The 20,240-nt window shown below is 29.0% G+C and overlaps 1 pseudogene; it reads left to right on the top strand.

Annotated features, from left to right (window-relative positions):
* The first annotated feature begins 2,653 nt into the window (after positions 1 to 2,653).
* Positions 2,654 to 15,127, top strand: LOC129289054 (very-long-chain aldehyde decarbonylase CER1-like; annotated as a pseudogene).
* Positions 15,128 to 20,240: the final 5,113 nt, after the last annotated feature.

Here is a 20,240-nt window from a genome sequence, read left to right as displayed (position 1 = left end):
ATATGCTTTTGAACATTTGAAATTAAGCTCTTAAGAACACAAACACATTTTTCTTTGAGCACAATTAACCTATCTTTTCTCCATGTATCGCATATTGAACATTTGAACTTCAACTCTTTATCTGTGTTTTTGATATTAGGAGTTTTGAAGAGGCTTCTCTCCTTAATTTTGCAAATCAGCTTACTTTTGATCATTTTCCTTCAGCAGTTTCCAGCAATTATATTATAGTAATTTTTTGGGTAATATTGCAGAGACATTTATAGTTCATACTTAGTTATATATCATTAGGGCTAGGACATGTCGAATATGCTTTCTATCATGAATTTATGATCCTCTTGAATTTCTTAAGTCAAATGCATCGTATCCCAAGTTGAGGAACTAGAGAATTTTGTTTAAAACAGCTTAAAGATTTCCGTACCAAAATACTTATACATTCCTCGATAAAATAATGAATATGGCAGAAAACCAAACGCGTTAAAAATTTAGCTGAGACAAGGACTTTCCGTTATATTACCCATTAACTTTCACCTGGTTGTTATCGGTTGCCAATTTAAGAAGAACAATAACTAAAAGTTATTTTCTTTATCTCGTAAAATTCAAGTATAATTTATTATAAAAAAATTATATTACTTATAGGAAACTTCAATCACTCTTGATTCAGCTTGCAATTGTTTTTAGCCCAAAAAAAAACATACATAAAAGACTATAACATTAGCCATTTTAATTATTAAATATTTTTATTACAAATATAGCAATAGGAAATTTAAAACAATTATTACCTCTGTTAAAAAATATAAGATATTTTTAATTAAACTATACTCTCCAATAAGTTAGTTGATTATCTTTAAATTAATATCATCTTTTCATGTCTGTCTTTATTTAATAAGATGTCTCACTTTATTAAAGATGAAAGTTTAGGTGGTTTATGTGTTAAAGGCATTTTAAAAAAAACTATATTAATTATACATTTAAAAAATAAAAATATCTTAAATTTTTTAATAGAGGGAGTACTAAAAAATTGATTATTTTTTATTTCCATTAAATCATTTAATATCTATTTTTATGCAAAAAATTTTGGAATATATATATATATATATATATATTATGATTTTTTTGCATGCCAACACGTATGCCTTTTCCTCGGCAGAGAAAATTATATTGGAGGAGCCAAGAGGAATAATAATTATTTTAAAAAATATTGAAAAAATTAAATTATAGAAGCAATAAAATTCATAATAATTGTATATAACATTAATTATTATAATTTATTTTAAATATAATTAATTATGTTATGTGGTATAATTTACTTATAAAATTGATTAATAAGAATGGTTTAACAATAATTGAAGATAAAATAAAACTATGATTTTGTGAAAATATATCCAAAGGTGCATGTTTGAATATTTTTAAAAAAATATGATTTTGAATTCGTAATTAATTTAACATATATTAAAATAGCAAAATATATACTACTTATTAATAATTTTTCTAAATTAAGGGGGGTGCATATGCCCCCATGAAATAGATGTGGCTCCGCCACGGTATACCATGCATCCTCATTTACGGATTTTTAGTTTTGAAAAATTACAATTGTTGATCCCTAAACTTTTAGCACATTTTGGTATTAATCTTTATATTCCTTTTATGTTGGTCATAGCTTCTTAAGTTTTATTCATTTGCGACATTAGTCTTTTTATTTTTAAATTTGACTATAAAGACTTAACACGGTGGCTAACATGCAGTTAAACTTTATTACTTCTCAATTTGTTATATTATGATGAGCGAGTTATATAAAAAAATGAGTAGAAAGCAAAAAGAAACCAACTAGGGCAAAGAGGCAAAAGGATAATGAACATTTTATTGAACATTTTATAACTCATATAATATCTAACTCATCATAATTTTACCAACTTAGCAACAGTAATAGAGTTATGTACACATTAGCATATATTTAACTATATCAATGATGATATAAGGACTAACGTTGCAGGCAAATAAAACATAATGGTCTATAAGAGCAATAAAAAAAATATATATATATATAAGGACTAATATCAAAATATATTAAAAATATAGAGACCAACAACTATATTTTTCTTTTATCTTTTAACATATTATTCCATTGGAGATGAGATTCAAATCTATGACTAAATTATAATACCGTATGTCAAACCTAATTCATTTATTGCCTTATTATTAGATCCAAAATCTACTAGTTACTACCTTTTTCCTCTGTATTGTTGATAAATCATCTAGCATTGTATACTACCAACTATTTCAGCAAGGTGAAACTCTTCCAAAATAGTTTTTTTTTTTCCATGCAGTGCAAACTCGAAATTGAGACCATTTTTTGTTTGTTTGGTAAAAGAAATTGGGACCATTTTAAACCTCTCCATTCATCTATTTAAATCTTATCCATTCATGTTCTAGTTGCAACTGGTATAGAAAGTTTACTTACCACGCTACATCAATTCTAGAATCAATGTAAAAAGATTGTAGTAGTGTATATATATATTCATATTTTTTTTGTTTTTTCAATCCACTCTCTGAAACAATAATGGAGTTAAAACTTGATCTGATTTAGTCTTAATTTGGAATGCATATGGTTTGTAGGGATGACAATATTTTGCTGACCAGACATATAATGGACACAATGTACATAATACCTCTTGAGATTTCTTATCACTTACCCTTATAAAGAACAGATAGTGTGATTCTCACGACTTTATAGCATGCTGGTCTTGTTGAGTTTCCTTATTATTGACTTCACTGAGCTCTTCAACATCACTTCATCTATTCTCACCATCATTCTTCCATTGTCACCCAACCTATTATTGGTAGGATACTGTTCATTCATTTATGATTTTCTTTTCTTCCCCTCATTTGCTTTGTTGTTGGGGCAAATTTAGAGCTAGGAATTTGGATTAGCTTGTATTTTCTCATATTTTTGTAGAGGGTTGGGCTTGAGAATTTGCTAGAAAAATGAGTAAGAGGGTTTTTTTGGCTCACACCTAAAAGCCTTCAAAAAAAAGCTGAATTCAAGCTAGCCCAAAAATCTTTTTTTTAAAAAAAAAACCCTTACTTTCTTTTTTTATCATCTAAAATTTCTTTACTCAATTTTAGCCTCAAACAATCAAACAATAACTACTAATGCATTGAATTATCATAAAACTAGTCAAACAGTCAAATATGTTATTTATAAATGGTGGTGGTGGTGGTGATGATAACCTTTTATTTTTATTTGTACTTTAAATGTAAAATTGTACTCAAAATTTAATTTGTTGAATATTTCATAATTAAATTGAATTTTGTAAAAAAAAAATAAAAAAAAATACAAGTTTCATGGCGAAGCCTTGAGCCTTAGTAATTTGGGCTGGGTTTTGACAAAATGATATATTTAAAAGAAATAAGACTTTTAGGCTTCCAATTTCTAATGAGTTAAGCTTATAAGGGAAAGGCTGACCCATTTCTTAGCTCTAAACGTTTGTACTTGATTATATTGATGAGCTCATCAAGAGGCCTCTTATACATGTCCTTACACATGCCTTGCTTCAGGTGTCTAATTATCATTGATCATCATCACAACTTTCTTTCTTTCTTTTTGATCAGGGAAATGACACTTGCAGTTTCAAAAGACCATAGAAATTTTTATTTAGAGAAACAGAGTCACTTGAATTCAGTTTCTAGTTCACAGCAAATAGACAAAATGGAATGGAAGAGAAAAAGAAATTTTGTCCTTATGAATTCAAAGTTAATGAGTGTTTTCACTACAGCCTCCCTCTTGCATATAACTTCCACACACACGCCCTCCTTGTGAAAATGACTCCGCTCGAATAATTTAAAAATAAATGACTTTTGTATTGTCAGCAGAGCCTATTATTTATACTTGCCAAAAAACAATAAAGAGAAATATTACACATAAGGACCTGAGCATTGTGAATGTTCAGATAAACCCCCATTCCACAAGGGAAGCTTAGATTTGGGCGTGATCCACTAAAGATAGATAAGCCCAACAGCTTAATTCAAAGGTAAGTCAAATCCCAAAAACCTATTGTTGAAAGATAATATCTAAATAGTTGGATACATACAAATATGTAGATGTCTCGTTTGCAAATGGGATGTTTAAATTTTATAAATCACTCTCAATTATTTGCAATCGAGACTCTTTTATTCACAATTATATAAATCAATATTTACAATTTTTCTTTCAATAAATACTACTTATGATGACTAAACCATGATTAAATTAATTTTTTTTTGGATATAAGTATCACTTTCCCCTTTTCGTATTTATCATTTTGTATATTGATATTATTACTGTTTTTATTTTACAGCTGTTGCTCACCCATTTGCTGAGGTCTTAGCAGAGTTGACTCTATTCGCAATGCCACAATTTGTAACGTTGTTCACACAGACTGCTTCCGTTGCGTCTGTTTATGGTTACTTGTTTTATATCGATTTCATGAACAACTTGGGTCACTGCAACTTTGAGTTCTTCCAAAAGAAGCTCTTCTCTCTCTTTCCCTTTTTGAAGTATCTGGCCTACACTGCATCGTAAGTCTCCTCATTTACTTATACTTTCATTATTAGAATATGTTTAAGTTCCACGTCTAGTAATTAGAAGATAAATCAATGTATATGAGTTCCAGGCAAATCTGCTTTGTCAAATTAACTTAATTTATTTTTTATATGTAATTTAATTAAAAGGCAAGCCCCAATCAGACTATATAAAGCTTTCGACATCATCCACATTTTCCCCAAATTGAAGGATTGAATTGAAGAACTGTGTTCTTTTGGGAATATTACAACAAATATGACTGCAATTCAACATTTTTACATGAGGAAAAGTTAAACATAATTTTAAACCCCATTTGAGATAATAGTATGTGTTTAAAGTAAAATTCCTATCAAAAGCATGGACAATTTTTTTTTTCTTTTCATGTTGCTTTTGATATCCTGGGCTTGCTTGACTCAAGCTAAAGAAATTTAATGAGACTTGGACTAATTCAAATCGAGCACTTGTGAGACTCTTTCAAGTGATTTTAAGGAAAATCCTTGAAAGAGTTTATGGGGCAATTTGAGCTAGATCAACTTCAAAAAAGTGTCAAGATAAACACAACTTTCAAATGGATGTTCTAGACTTATGCCTATATCCATATAGCAACACAAGTTTAACAAAATTCAACAAAAGTGCATATCAATTTTGAAAATGAAAAAGAAAGCACATGTAATTTAGTGAAACGTAACTGAGGAAAGTTGCACTACTACAAAATAAGTTTACAGGAGCGCTTTTTTTTTACTTTAGGGAGCGCTTTTGAAGCGCTCTCGTATCAAGCGCTCCGAAATGTATAGGAGCGCTTAAAAAAGCGCTCCTGTATATACGCTATACGGGAGCGCTTTTCGAAAAGCGCTCCTGTAAGGGAGCTACATACGGGAGCGCTCTCTGGAAGAGCGCTCCTGTATGTTACTTTACAGGAGCGCTTTTCAAATGAGCGCTCCCGTATATTACTTTAATTTTTTTTAAATTAGATTTTTTGAAATTTCTCCTTTTACGTCTCTTTAATAATGACAAATCATAATATCAAAAACTAATTTAAAAATAATATTAACATAAAAATTTATATACAAAAAAAGAATTTGAAACTGATACAAAAATTTCAATTTCCTAACTAACCTAGTTTAATTTCTAACAAGCCTAACAAATGAAACTATTGTTATTTTTCTAACATTGAAATCTAACTTCCTATCACAAACAGCCAATAATATATTCTGACAACTCTTCAACTAAATCTTCTATTTGCTCCATAGTAAAATACGAACATCTTACTCCAACAAAATACTACACAAGATATGAAAGCAATATATAAGTAATTAACATTATATCAACTTAATTTTAAAGTTTTTGACTTACATTTTCAGGAATGATTAACTCTTGTTGTGTGATTACTTCTCTCATAAACTTCATAACATAGTATCCACACTCCCAACCTTGTAATTGTGTAGGTACCTATAAAACAATAAAAGATGTCATTATCAAAATATGGTGGAAATAAATTCTAACTTAATTTAAAATACTTCAGCGATGAAGTTATATATATGAATCATTTCATCAAGACGGTCAACATCATATGTCCCACTATCACAATCAAATGTTGAGTAGCTCGCACTATCCCTCCAATCATTTGCATCATTCCTTGTCTCCCCATGCATGGTCCAACAAGTATAAGTTGGATCAATCCCATTACAGATTAAATGATCTTTCAATTCTATTGGCTTTACTCTTTTTCCATAGCAACATTTCAAACAAGGACATATGACTCCAAGGGGGTCTTGATCACAGCAAAATGCAAATTCAATGAATTCATCCACACCATCCCAATATTCTCTAGATAGTTGATTAGCCAACATCCACTTATGATCCATATCACTAATATGATTATCAAAATTCAATAAACAAAGGACTTAGATTTCTATAAAAAAAATTCAACAACATCTTCCTTAAAAGAAGAACCTCCCAAATGATCAAATAATCAAATTCCACAACACAATACATTTAAACTCAAAAAATTAATTCATCCAAATAAAAATTTAGTAGCATAATGCATCTAAATTCTGTCAATCAATTGTAATTTAATTAATAACAATAATCTCCCTTAAAAGTATATTTCATAAATAAAATAAAAATGTTCAAGTAGTTTCCTCAACTTTAATCTAATTATCAACTACAAATACTCCATAATTCTAATATAAATAACTCCAATTCATATATTATCTATAATATTGATTATCAAAAATATATATATGAAATTTATTCTCAAATATATATAATATATCAATATATTACATTATAAATTAATTATTAAAAAAATACCTTCACAGTGTAGTCTTCACGGCAGAAAACAGAAGTCTTCACGGCAGTAGCGGAGGTCTTTGCAGCGTTGCTTCCTCGGCTGTACAGCAATGACACACGGCTACAACGGAGGTCTTAACAGTGTTGCTTCCTCTGGTGTATAGCAGCTGCACAAATCTGGAACAGTAATGTAGATCTAGAATAGTGATGCAGGAGATGGCGGTGACGGTGACGGCAGAGCAAAAACAGAGACAGATGGCGCAACATGACACAGAAATGAACAAACAGTGATGAACACTAATCTGGAACAACGAACAGCAGCAGACGATGATTTGGAACAGTGAACAGTGGTGAACGACGATCTGGAACAGCGAACAGCGGCGGATGACGATCTGGAACAGTGAACAGCGACGAAAGATAGACTGATACAGCGATGATCTGGAACTCGTTGGGAACGCACAACCTTAGCAAATGAGAGAGAGGTTTGAAAGAAACTCATGAATGGGGAAAAGAAAACTGACGGGAGGCAGAAATATAAAAGACCACCTCTTCCGGAGCGCTCATTACCACCTCTTCCGGAGCGCTCATTAATGAGCGCTCCGGAAGAGGTGGTCTTCCGGAGCGCTCTTCAAAGAGCGCTCCGGCAGATCTCTCTTTCGGAGCGCTCTTTGACGAGCGCTCCGGAAGAACAACTCTTTCGGAGCGCTCATTAAAAGAGTGCTCCGAAAGATGAGCTCTTTCGGAGCGCTCATTCCAAGAGCGCTCCGAAAGAGTTGATCTTCCGGAGCGCTCTTCAAAGAGCGCTCTGGAAGGTAGTCTTCCGGAGCGCTTAACTACGAGCGTTCCCGAAGGTCTTTTTAAATTTTTTATAATATTCTATTTATATTAATTAGGAGCATTATCTTATTGAAAAGCCCTGACATACAGGAGTGCTTTTTTAGAAAAGCGCTCCGATAAATTCCGCATTTACATTTTAGAACGCTTTTTAAAGAAGCGCTCCTAAATACCCGCTCCTAAAGATATATTCTGTGGTAGTGTTGGTATACTCCTCCCATATGTCAACTGTTTTTTCCCAGCAAATTTGAATCCAAATATAAGAAATTTATAGTACTCCTCCATCCCAAATTATCACACACTTTTGGTGAAGATTCGGTGTTTAAAATATAAGAGACTTTGATAAAAAAAAATAAGGTTTTACTAATAATACTTTTTTAATATTACCTTAACTTTTCCATTATATTCTCTATCTTTAATACTTTTTCATAAATGGAGTATTAAATGAAGGCATCTTTAGAAGTTCATATTTTTGTTTTGAAAAAAATAAAGTTATGAAGTGAATTTAATGAACTTTATTAGTATGTGTGATTTTATCTAAAATTAAAATAATTTTATAATTTGAGATGGATGGAGTATTTATAAAAATTATTTTTCTCATTTTATCCTTTATATTTATTAACCTGGGTTTAATGTTTCCCATCCTCATTCTTAATCTCTTTTTAATTTGATTCATCATTGATAGTTGGGGTTAAGAGTAAAAAGGAAAAACTATGCGATATTTTCATGAGAATAAATACATAATTGAATTTTATTGGCATCAGATTATAGTTAAAAGTTACTTATATTTTAGACTAAAGGAAGTATATATGACTACACAATTATTACTGTGAATAAATAATTGAGTAGTCAATCATGAATAACAAACTCAAGCTTGATCTATGAACCACAAGTTTCACTCATTGTATCACACACCAAATTCAAGACAAATTATTCTCTATTCATGCCAATCTATGACTACATTTATGGCACTATGGATGAGTCCACAGATGAAACTTTTGAAAAGTCTTTGAAGACACCAAAGGACTCACCAGATGTTCACTTGACTCACCTCACAACCCTAGACTCTATCTATCATCTTCCATTAGGGTTCGCTTCCTTATTGGCCTCCAAACCTCAAACATCAAAATGGTATCTTTGTTTAATCTGGCCATTCACTTTTGGTTTTATAGCAATGGCTTGGATCTTTGGTCGTGCATTTGTTTCATAATGGAACACTTTCAAAAAACTCAATTTACAGTCATAGGTCGTACCTCGATTCACAAAACATGTAAGAATTTTCCATGTTGCGGTTTGCTTCATTATAGCTCTATTTGGGAATGGCTCAAAATTCAAAATGTATTTCCATTTTGAAAGAACTATAAATTTAGCTCTGATCAGGGGCTTTAAATTCTCTTGTTCTTCAAGAAACTCCATGTAGAGTCTAAAAGAATGAGAGAATTTTACCTTAATTTCATGAAAAGGATGATTAGGATCTTAACAAGACAAAATTGTAACTTTCTTGTGTATTGTGCAGTATTTGAAGGGACAGGTCAGATCACTCAACAAATTAATTGAAGAGGCAATATTAGAGGCTGAATTATCTGGAGCTAAAGTATTGAGTCTGGGGCTTTTTAATCAAGTAATTAGAAATTAAAACAAACAACACAACCCTTCATGAGTTTTTACAGCAAAACATAATAGAACGACTATTTAAATAGTAAAAACTCCCATGAAAAATTATAAAATTATCCTGAAGTCTCATGTCTTACTGAAATTATCAATTGCTGTTAGATAATTGTTAGTAGAAATGTTCAGGTAACAACTAAACAACAATAAATATAACGACTATTCATCAATAAGTGATAACGTCAGTAAAAGCACATGGGACTTCAAAATAATTTTCTAAAGGCACAGGTAATTTTATATATATATATATATATATATATATATAACACGAATTGTTTGGCCAAAAAAAAAATACAACACAAATTGGCAGGAAGAAGAGCTGAATGAATATGGGCAACTTTATATCCACAAGTTTCCAGAGTTGAAGATGAAAGTTGTGGATGGAAGTAGTTTAGCTGCAGCAATTGTTGTGAACAGCATTCCCAAAAGCACAAGTGCTTCTGCGAGGCAACTTTAATAAGGTTTCTCTTGCTATATCCAATGCTCGAAGCAAAGGAAATGCTCAGGTAAGTTTTATAGACACACAATGTGTGTGTATCTATATGCTAAAGTGTATATTTTTTTCTCTAACTTTATACAAGATTTCATTTTAATTCCTTAATTTATAAGATTTTTTTTAATCTTTTAATCTTAACGCTGTAAATTTCATCGCAAAAAATATATACATTATACTTTTAAATATTGATAAAAGATTTTTAAATGTTGACATATTAAGTTTTATTTTTAAAAAAAATAACAGTGACTGGCAAAAAAAAATAATTATTCAGAATTAATGATGTTAGAGTTAAAGAACTGAAAAATATTTTTTAAATTAAAAAACCAAAATAATACTCTATGTAAAATTAGAAGAGTAAAAGTATAATTTGCTGATTTATACACACATATACAGGACGGACCCACGTTTGTTGTAAAACTACATTTTTATAATAAATTAAAGATAACCTTGTTGTAGCAGATGTTGTTACATACCTTGGAAAAAGAAAAAAAGTATACAATAATAGTTTTTATGATAGATATACACACATATACAATTAAAAACCAATAGATATGATTTTAATACACAATGCACGCACGCACGCACACGCACTACCTCGTTTTCAATGTAAAGGGGCCGTACCTTGTCAGGAATGGGCCTAATAAAGAAATGAAATGGGTTCTTGAGTCAGCCACTCTTGGGCCAGAACTAGTGGGCTTAAAGAGATATGGATCCAATGCAACGAGGTAGGGTATGTAGATAGGCAAGAGGGACGAAGAGCGTGAAGAATTTTGTGAGCAATCTCATTATAAATAGAAATAAATTATATGATTATACTATATTAGTTTATAAAAAATAATTTTATAATTTCCCTTTTCACCAAAAAAATATAAAAATATTTTTGTCATCGCTTGATGAATATTAAAAGGAGTGAAACTTAATATTTATATTGTACATGTCAGATTTTTTTAGTAGATTGTTTTAAAAATTTTTTTTGAATAAACTATACTTAGTCTTATATACTTAAGAGACTTGTTTTTAATTAAATCAAAACATGTCTATCATTTATAGATTATTTATTTTATAATAAACTTTTATTATTAGTATTATATTAATACATGAAAATTTACTTGTTTTGATTTGATTGGATAAAATTATATTAAGTATATAAGGTTAAGTATCTAAGTATTTTCCTATTAAATTGAATGGGTATTTAAATAAATATATTTTTACTATTTACTTTGTAAATAATATTGGTTAATGCTAGTTTTAGCAGGTCCAGCATATAGTTTATAGAGTTTATATCATATGTATAAAAAATATTTCACTCGACTATGTTTTTTATTTATTAAAATATTAAATAATTTCAAATTATTCTTATGATATTTTTTCATATAATTTAAGTATTTAATAAAATTTTTCTTTAAATATTTAAAAATTACCAATGGTATGTAAAAAATTTTATTTAAATATGCACCCTCCCATTTTTATCTTGATTCTGCCACTTATGAGAGTTCTTATGATGTATTAAAATATAAGTCATATTATCAAGACTATATGGATCATTAAATATTTGATACATAAATGCGTAGGTGTTAGGAATGGAGAGCAATTGCTCAGAAACAGAAGAAGAGGAGAGATGGGCAAGATTAATAAAAAGACATCACATCTTAACTCAAAATCTCAAGATTTAAGTTTATGAGTCCCCACTTTTTATTATTTATTAGTTAAAAAGCCTAATTTTATCCAATATGGGACTTCTTGTATTTATTTAAACCCACTCACACTTAAAGATCCTAACAATCTCTTCCTTAAATGTAAGTCCACAAGCTTTCCATATCAAAGCATCCAAACACCAAGTCCCTTTTCAGTTACACACAAGCCCTTGCTAGAAGTTCTAGGCAAAACTAAGTTCTAATATCATTTGCTAGGAATGTGAGTGATCGCCCAAGATTGGGAGTATAGGAGAGATAGGTAAGAGTAGTGGAAAGATGCCTCATCTTAACTCAAAACCTCAAGGCTCAAGTTATGAATCATTTTTCTTTATTATATAAGTGATTATGCTCAATTTTAAGTCCCACGTCATCTTATATCCACTCACACTTGGACAACCCAGCAATCTGCCCCTTAAGTGTGAGTTCTCAAGCACCCAATATCAAAGACACCCCAAACACCAAGTCCCCACTTGCTAGGGCTAGCCTTGCTTTTTGGGTTTCAAATGATGTGGTGCACACAAGTCCTATTGAGCTAGTCCCCATTTTGGGCTTCAAACATGTGCACTATAATGGGCTTTCAAGTCTCGAGTGAAACCAAGTTTTGATACCACTTATCAGGAATGAGGAGCAACCACTCAAGAAGGGAGGGAGGAGAAATAGGCAAGATTAGCAAAAATACATTACATTTTAACTCAAAATCTCAATGCTCAAGTGGGTCCTTCCTCTTTATTATATATTAGTTATCAAACTTAACTTTATCCACTGTGGGAAGTGATGTGGGACTTCCCATATTTATTTAAATCCACTCACATTTGGACAATTTAATATTAGGCTTTTAAATATTTTCAAAGTTTAAACATCATCAAACTATATATAATACCAAATTTTGGATTGTGACTCAAATTTTAAATCTATGATATATTATAATGAAAACTTTAGGGAGATGAAATATTACTATTTCCTATTTTAAATATAATTTACAACTAACTGCCTTAGTAATGTTTAAAAAAATTTGTTAATTAAAAGTAGTTTAACTTCTTAAATATTTTCCAAATTGCAATAATTTTTCAAATTTGTCCCTAATTAAATAGTTTAACCTGTTAATGTTTAGGAAGATTTCTATAAATAAAGAGAGAAGTATGTAAAATAGTGTAAAAATTAACAATTCTCTTAATTTTCAAAATTTTTTGTTTTTGTTTACTTTTTTTAAACTTGTATGATATTATACAAGCTGGTAGTTATACTATGATAAGTTGATGAAGCTTCATTCAAGAGTACTAGAGTCCAAAGCAAGTCTTACTCTCACGACTAACTATGATGCCAAGGTAAAAATTATTTGTTGAAAATGAATAATTGTTTTACACCTATATTCTTATAGGTCAACATGTCATTAATACAAGCTCAAAATAAAAGCTCATCTCAAAAAAATAGTCTATTTGATGAAAGAGCCTATCAAATTTATAAACTTCACATTACTTATGAAGCTCCCCAATATGAAACTCATTATAAACCCTATCAAATGTCATGAGCACAAGTCTAAAAAGGCTCATATCAAAAGACTAACATATTATAAAGGAGAACCCCTCATACTTATAAATCACATTTCACTTGTGAGGCTTCTTAATTTGTGACTCATAACATAACAGATTGTATTCACTTATGTTAAATGAGCCTATAAATACATTGTTTTGAACTGACGATTGTTGAGTATAGTGAAAAAGGATCGCTCTTCATATCATGATGAATTAAAGTTTGAATCTCTATTAAAAAAAAGTACTTACATTTCATGGCCAATTGTGGCTTAAATTGAATTGCCTTCAATAGGACGACATATGTATACAATTATTTATATGAAAAAAAACTAGTTTTCATGATTCTTCAAATGTTTTCAACAACATATCCTATGTCTATGTCCATTTCTTAAGTTGAGAAAGTTTTAAACTTAACAGAAATTTATATGTTGATTTGAACTTTGATTTAGCATGGCTTTGTAGCCATAGGTCTTTTTTTCTTTATAGCAAAATCAATGGATCAAATTGAAACCTAATATAAAATTAAAATGTTAAAGATACACTTTTGCCTTTTGTGGATATGGTTGGTGGGAGATGGATGGGATGAAGATGAACAAATGAAAGCACCAAGAGGAACATTATTTATACCATATTCTCAATTTCCTCTAAAGAAAATGAGAAAGGATTGCTTCTACCATTACACTCCTGCATGATGGCTCCTCCCTTATTCACCAATACACATGCTTTTGAGATTAGAATATATCGTTACCACTATAGTTTGATATTTTTAATTAGGATATAATTCCAATGGTCTTTTGTAATTATTAATGGTTAGCTACGTACGTGTTAAAAAACAATTAAACGGTCTCCATTTTAATTAGGAAACTTACACAAAGCTCTCCTAAAATTACAATTTACATTATATAAACTTCCTTTTTATTTTTAAGATTTCATTTTTCTACAATCAAACTCTACTAAGTTGATCGCTAATTAACTAAATTTTACTTTTTTGCTAAAATATCCTATGTTATTATGAGTATTCACATTTTTTTCAAGGTTCTTATTTTCAATTTGGTATATTTTTTATTTTGTTATAAATCTTATTATTTTTATTTAATGTTTTATAAAACATTTAGTTAAATATTACTATAATTAAGTATTAAGAATCTTGTATTTTTTCTAAAGAGAGTAAGTAATGAAAAAAAAGATTGTGGGGGAAGGTTAATAATTTTAATTTTTAACATAAATTTCAATTAATAAAAAAATTTAGAATCATTTGAACAGTGTTAAAAATTAGAAAAAAAAATGGATTTTGATTTTTAAGCCACACTCACTCAATGAGTTTCTTAATTATAGCCATGGGATTTAATCTATATTTTAAAATTATCTAATTATATTTTTCTTCAAAAATTTAAAACAATCCTTTTAATCAAAGCACTCCTTTCAAATGTTGTCTTCTTTAAAAATTTGAAATTTAGTACGTACTTTTTGAATATTATATAATAAAATCTCTTACAACCATTTGATTAAATCAAATGGTTGTTATCGTGCCACACAAAATGGTCATTATTCTCCAAAAATTCAAAACAATCTTCAAGATCAAAACACTCATTTCATATGTTGTCCTTTCTAAAATTTGAGATCTAGTGCTTTTTTAGTATTATATAGTAAAATATTTTACAACTACTTGATTAAATCAAAGAGACATTATCATATTATGTGAAACACTTATTGAGTGAGTGGATTTATTCTATTCACTAAATCCAAATCACAATAAAATGTACATTTTAAAAGTAGATAAAATGTCTCTGAAATATTAGCAAAATCTAAGGGAGGCTAATGTATTTTACTCTTAGAAGCCTTCATTTGATATGATTTTTTTTCCCATTTTTTCACTTTGAGATGACAAAATTGGTTACCGAGGAGAGCAATGAGTGCTTGGCAAATAACAAGAATAGTACATGTCTTAGAAGAATGGAATGTTCATGAGTGTGGCTCTACCATTTTCAATATCAATCAAATATGGCATGCAAGCATTCGTCATGGTTTCCAACCTTTGGGCAATCCCTTTTGATCAAATCATGTTAATTTAAATATGCATGAATAAATCTGTGTGTCTGTTTTTGTCTATTTAATTTGGTCTCTATTTCTAGTTTTGGGTTTTTGTTATGGGTTGATATCATATTGATGTGTAGGGGCTAAAACTTTCTCTATCTTGTTTGAATAAAACGACTTGACTATAGTATCTATCTGTCTATCGATATATATCAATGATGGTCCTCTTTAATTTGCTTCCTAATTTTAAGGATGTGAACCTCATGTATAATTACATTTTTCAAATTAATTATTTTCTTTGTTGAATTTATGGATATCTAGATGTATTAAAAGTATAAGTTGCTTCAGCCAAATTATTATGAGGCTAGCAAATTTATTATTTTATGCATATATGGATCTATTATAGGTGTGCATCACTTGATTCAATGTCTTCAACATTTTGAAAAATCAAGGGATTAAGAGTTCAAACCCCTCATAGGCACTTTTTGAATTAACCAACCATTAACCACTTGCCAGCATTAGAGCTTTGGTAGTTGGCAATGGGGGTTTGTCATCCAGCTCGATAGTCGACAGTGGGATTTTTTTTTATATAAACCAAAGATAATTTAGTAACTAGACTAAAAAATATAATTGAATTTGAGACCCTTAGGTCTCCAAAAGAGTTTCAAAATTTTTTAGGCCTTGCACATGATTAATCTCCTTGGAAGAGCCCTAATTGATATTCTCCCTTTTCATTTTGTTTTATTTTGAAAAACAATTCTAAAAACTATATTGCAAAACACAATTTGAAAACAAAAAAGGGAGGAGCTTAATAATTACTCCTCAGATTCTTATTATATGATACTTTCAACCATTTCATGCATATTGAAAAAACTTAATTTTTTTTCTTGATATCATAAAAAGTGATATGTACTTTTATTTTTACCCTTAACTTTAAATAATAATACAACTACATTAAATATCTTCATACTAATCAAGAAGAAAAAGTGATTTAATTATTACAAAATGTCCTATATTTTGGACTAAAAGTTACTTTTAGAAATTGATTTATAAATAGAACCAGAGGATTTGTTCTCATAGAAATATATAGTATTTTTCTTTTTTACTCTTGGTCTCAATTATTAATGCATTTTATGATAAGCAAGGGATAAATTTACTTAAGGATCTAGGCTAATAAATACAAAAGGTAAAATGGGGAAGAAATTTTTCACATGCACAAGGTTGTTTATATTCTAAACCAATATTAGCTCAGGAAAAATGCTTATATTTTTGGATTGGACGGAGTATCTTGAATTTAATTGTTTTTAAACCTATTCTTGTTTTTTATTTTTAAAACAAAAAATGAGAACATTTTAAAGCTATTTTTGTTTTATTTTTCTTGTTTTCAAAACACATTACACTTTCCTAAATTTCAAAGGAAATTAAACTTTATTATTAATAACTAAGTCACCTTGACTAATCACTATCATAAACCACTATCATTAACTATTAATAATTATCACTATCAGTCAATTTTTTTAGTTATGAAACTATAATTAAGACAATCAAACAAACTTTCATTTTGTCTTGTTTTGTTTTGAAAAATAATTCCAAAAACTATATTACAAAATAACTATTAAAAACAAAAATGGAGATACCTCTCTCTCTCACGTGCGTGCACTAAATGATAGGACATGGCAACTAGCTCATCGATATAATAGTGCACATGTAATTGATTTCTCATGGCAGATAGCTCTCTCTCCAGTTAGCTAGCAATGCAAGTATGATTAGTCAGTTGAAAAATAAATACCAAACTAAAGCCATAGATCAAGGTTTAAGTTAACATCAAACAATTAATTACTTTGATTAGGGGTTGAACTTCTAGCTCTTGTGTATATGACAATTTAATTAAGAGAGGTCTATTGTGCCTACTCTTCTTATGCTTTTATTATATATTAGTTACTAAACTCAATTTTATTCAATGTGAAACTTTTCCTATTATTTTAGGCAAAATCAGGCTCTCATATCACTTGTTAGGAATGGGAAGTGACCACTCAAGAATTAAGGGAGAAGAGAGATAGGCAAGAACAGCTGAAAGACACCACATCTTAACTCAAAACTCAAGTTTATAGGCCCTTCCTCTTTATTATATATTAGTTATTAAGCTTGACTTTATCCTATGTGGAACTTCCCACATCGTCTTATATCTACTCACATTTGAACAGCTTAACATATACAATTATGTAGATTTTACATTGTTTTTATGCAGCTACCTAAAACTAAGTACCCCAGTTCACAGCCTCGAAAGAGAATAATCCCAATATTGAAAAGGCATCTCTAGATATGCTTTTGAACATTTAAAATTAAGCTCTTAAGAATAAAGACACATTTTTCTTTGAGCACAGTTAATGTATGATTTTTCTCCATGTACCATATATTGAGTAGTTGAGCTTCAACTCTTTATTTATGTTTTTGATCTTAGAAGTTTTGAAGAGGCTCCTCTCCTTGACTTTGCAAATCAGCTTACTTTGATTATTTTCCTTTAGTAGTTTCAAGCAATTATATTATAATTCATGCTTAGTTCTATATTATAGTAATTTTTTAGGTAATATTGCAGGGTATGCTTTCTTGCTAAAATAAAATTTAAGTGAGTTGAGTATGGAGAACTTATGATTATCATTAGGGCTGGACATGTTGAGTCTGCTTTCTATTTTGATCGGCTTGCACATTTCTTAAGTCAAATGCATCGTATCCCAAATTAAAAGAGCTAGAGAACAAATGTTATTTCCTTTAAAACAGTTTAAACATTTCCCAACCAAAATTCTTATATATTCCTCAATAAATAATGAATATGACAAAAAAAACCAAATGCGTTAACAATTGAGAGAATTATTCTAAGCTCGCATTCGACATAATTGATACTATTAAATCCATGAACAACTGAATTTAGGAGAATCACAACACAAACCTAAGAGTAAGTAATTGTAATGAGTGTGATTTATATGTAATTCTCTCTTAAAAATTTGGCAAAGATATGGACTTTCCACTCTATTACTCGTTAATGTTCACCTAATTATTGTTGGTTGCGGATTTAAAAAGAACAATAACTAAGAATTATTTTCTTCACTCCTTTCAAAGAATTATTTTCTTCACTCCTTTCAATCCAAAATATATGCATTTCTTCTTAGTTAATCTTAGTTTAAAATATAAGTAACCTAGTACATTAAAAAAATTATTTTACCTCTTGTATTTATTAACTTAGATATTTATATAAATATATCTCTCACTCATCATAAAGTGCATTGGTAATTGAGATAAAGAATAAAAAGGTAAAATAATATATACTTTTATAACAATAAGAATTTTATTTGTATGCAAATTGTTTTCAAAACTACTTATATTTTGGATTGAAGGAAGTATTTGATAAAATCCAAGTATAATTTATTTTAAAATACGATTATATTACTTATAGGAAACTTCAATCACTCTTGCTTCAGCTCGCTATTGTTTCTAGCCCAAAAAACTAGAAATAAAAGACTATAGCATTAGCCATTTTAGGTATCAAGTATTTTTATTACAAACGTAGCAATAGGAAATTTAAAACGATTATCACCTTTGTCAAAAAATATAAGATATTTTAACCAATTATATTTCCTAATAAGTTAATTAATTGTCTACCCTTATTTTATAAGGTGCATGTCTCACTTAAAGATGAAAGGTAGGGGTGGTTTATTTATTAAAAAAATTTTAAAAAAACTCACAAATTACTTATTTAAGAACTAAAAATAACTTATAATTTTTAATAGAGGGAGTAATAAAAAATTGATTATTTTTTATTTCCATTAAATCATTTAATATCTATTTTATGGAAGAAGTTTTTTAATATATATATATATATATATTATGCCTGGTTCGCATACCAACACGCATGCCTTTTCCTCGGCGAGAAAATTACATTGGAGGACCCAAGAAGAATAATAATTATTTTAAAGAATGTTGAAAAATTTTAATTATATAAGAAGTTCGAGTTCTCTTAGTTAATTGGTTTTGTAGAAAAAAAAAATATAAAAGTCATAGTAATTGTATATAATGTTTGAATATCCGTTGGATAAAATTAATTAATAAAAAATTAATTAATATGATTGATTTTGAATATAATTGATTATGTTATATAGTGTAATTAATTTATAAAATTAATTAATAAGATTGGTTTTAAGCATAATTGAAAATCAGGTAAAATCATGACTTTGGAAAAATATATCCAAACATGAGTGTTTGGCCATGTTTTTTTAAAAAAATATAATTTTGGATTCATAATTGAGTTTGACATATATTAAATATGTTTGGATATTATTTGTTTAACAAAACCATGAATAAATGCTGGTTTAATTAGTAAGAATTTGATTTATAACCCACAAGATCATAGGATTAAATCTCACTGCTATCAATGTGAAGATCATATTGGTGAGTAATCAATAAGTACTTTTGTAAATACTTTTTAAGTCTAAAGACATATCCTGATTCTTAACCCTAATGAGTCAGACGACCCAACTCACTTAAACTTTCTTTGATAGAAAAAAAAGTGATTATTTACATGCACATAATTGTGTAAGACCTATATGCAAAGAATTGGTTGATGATGGTGAGATGGATGCACAATTATATAAGAAAAGATAGCATTCATAAAAAGTGTATGCAAAGAAAGTTGGTGTACTATATGTCAAAAATGAAAAGCTAGAAAAACTTTAAGGTAGTATTTGGATTAACGATTTGAATTTAAATTTCAAATTTGAAATCTTGCATTCAAATCTAATATTCAAAATCTTTTCTTTAGTGTAAATTTTTTTAAAAAGAATGAGAGAAATGAGTTGGATTTTAAAGCAAAAATTGAAAATTAAAAATGACGAGCTCATCTCTATTTTTCGATCGATGAGAGACGAAAATGATAAATAAGAGAAGACATAAGAGTTACAAAGACAGCCATAGCTAAAACATGATGATCAAAATGAAAGGGTTGAAGTGATAAGAATTTCAAATAACTAAAGTATCGAGAAAATTTAAAATTACAAAAGAGTTATTATTATATTATAAAACATGGATTTTCTTAGGTTATCCAAGTGTGAGTGAAATTAAAATGAAATGGGAAGTCTTAA

Source organism: Prosopis cineraria, unplaced genomic scaffold (genome assembly GCF_029017545.1).
Source record: "Prosopis cineraria cultivar Desert tree isolate PC_DT_omini unplaced genomic scaffold, ASM2901754v1 PC12, whole genome shotgun sequence".
Classification (NCBI taxonomy): Eukaryota; Viridiplantae; Streptophyta; class Magnoliopsida; order Fabales; family Fabaceae; genus Prosopis; species Prosopis cineraria.
The sequence above is the reverse complement of the archived record's forward strand: the minus strand, read 5'-3'. Positions and strand labels throughout refer to the sequence as shown.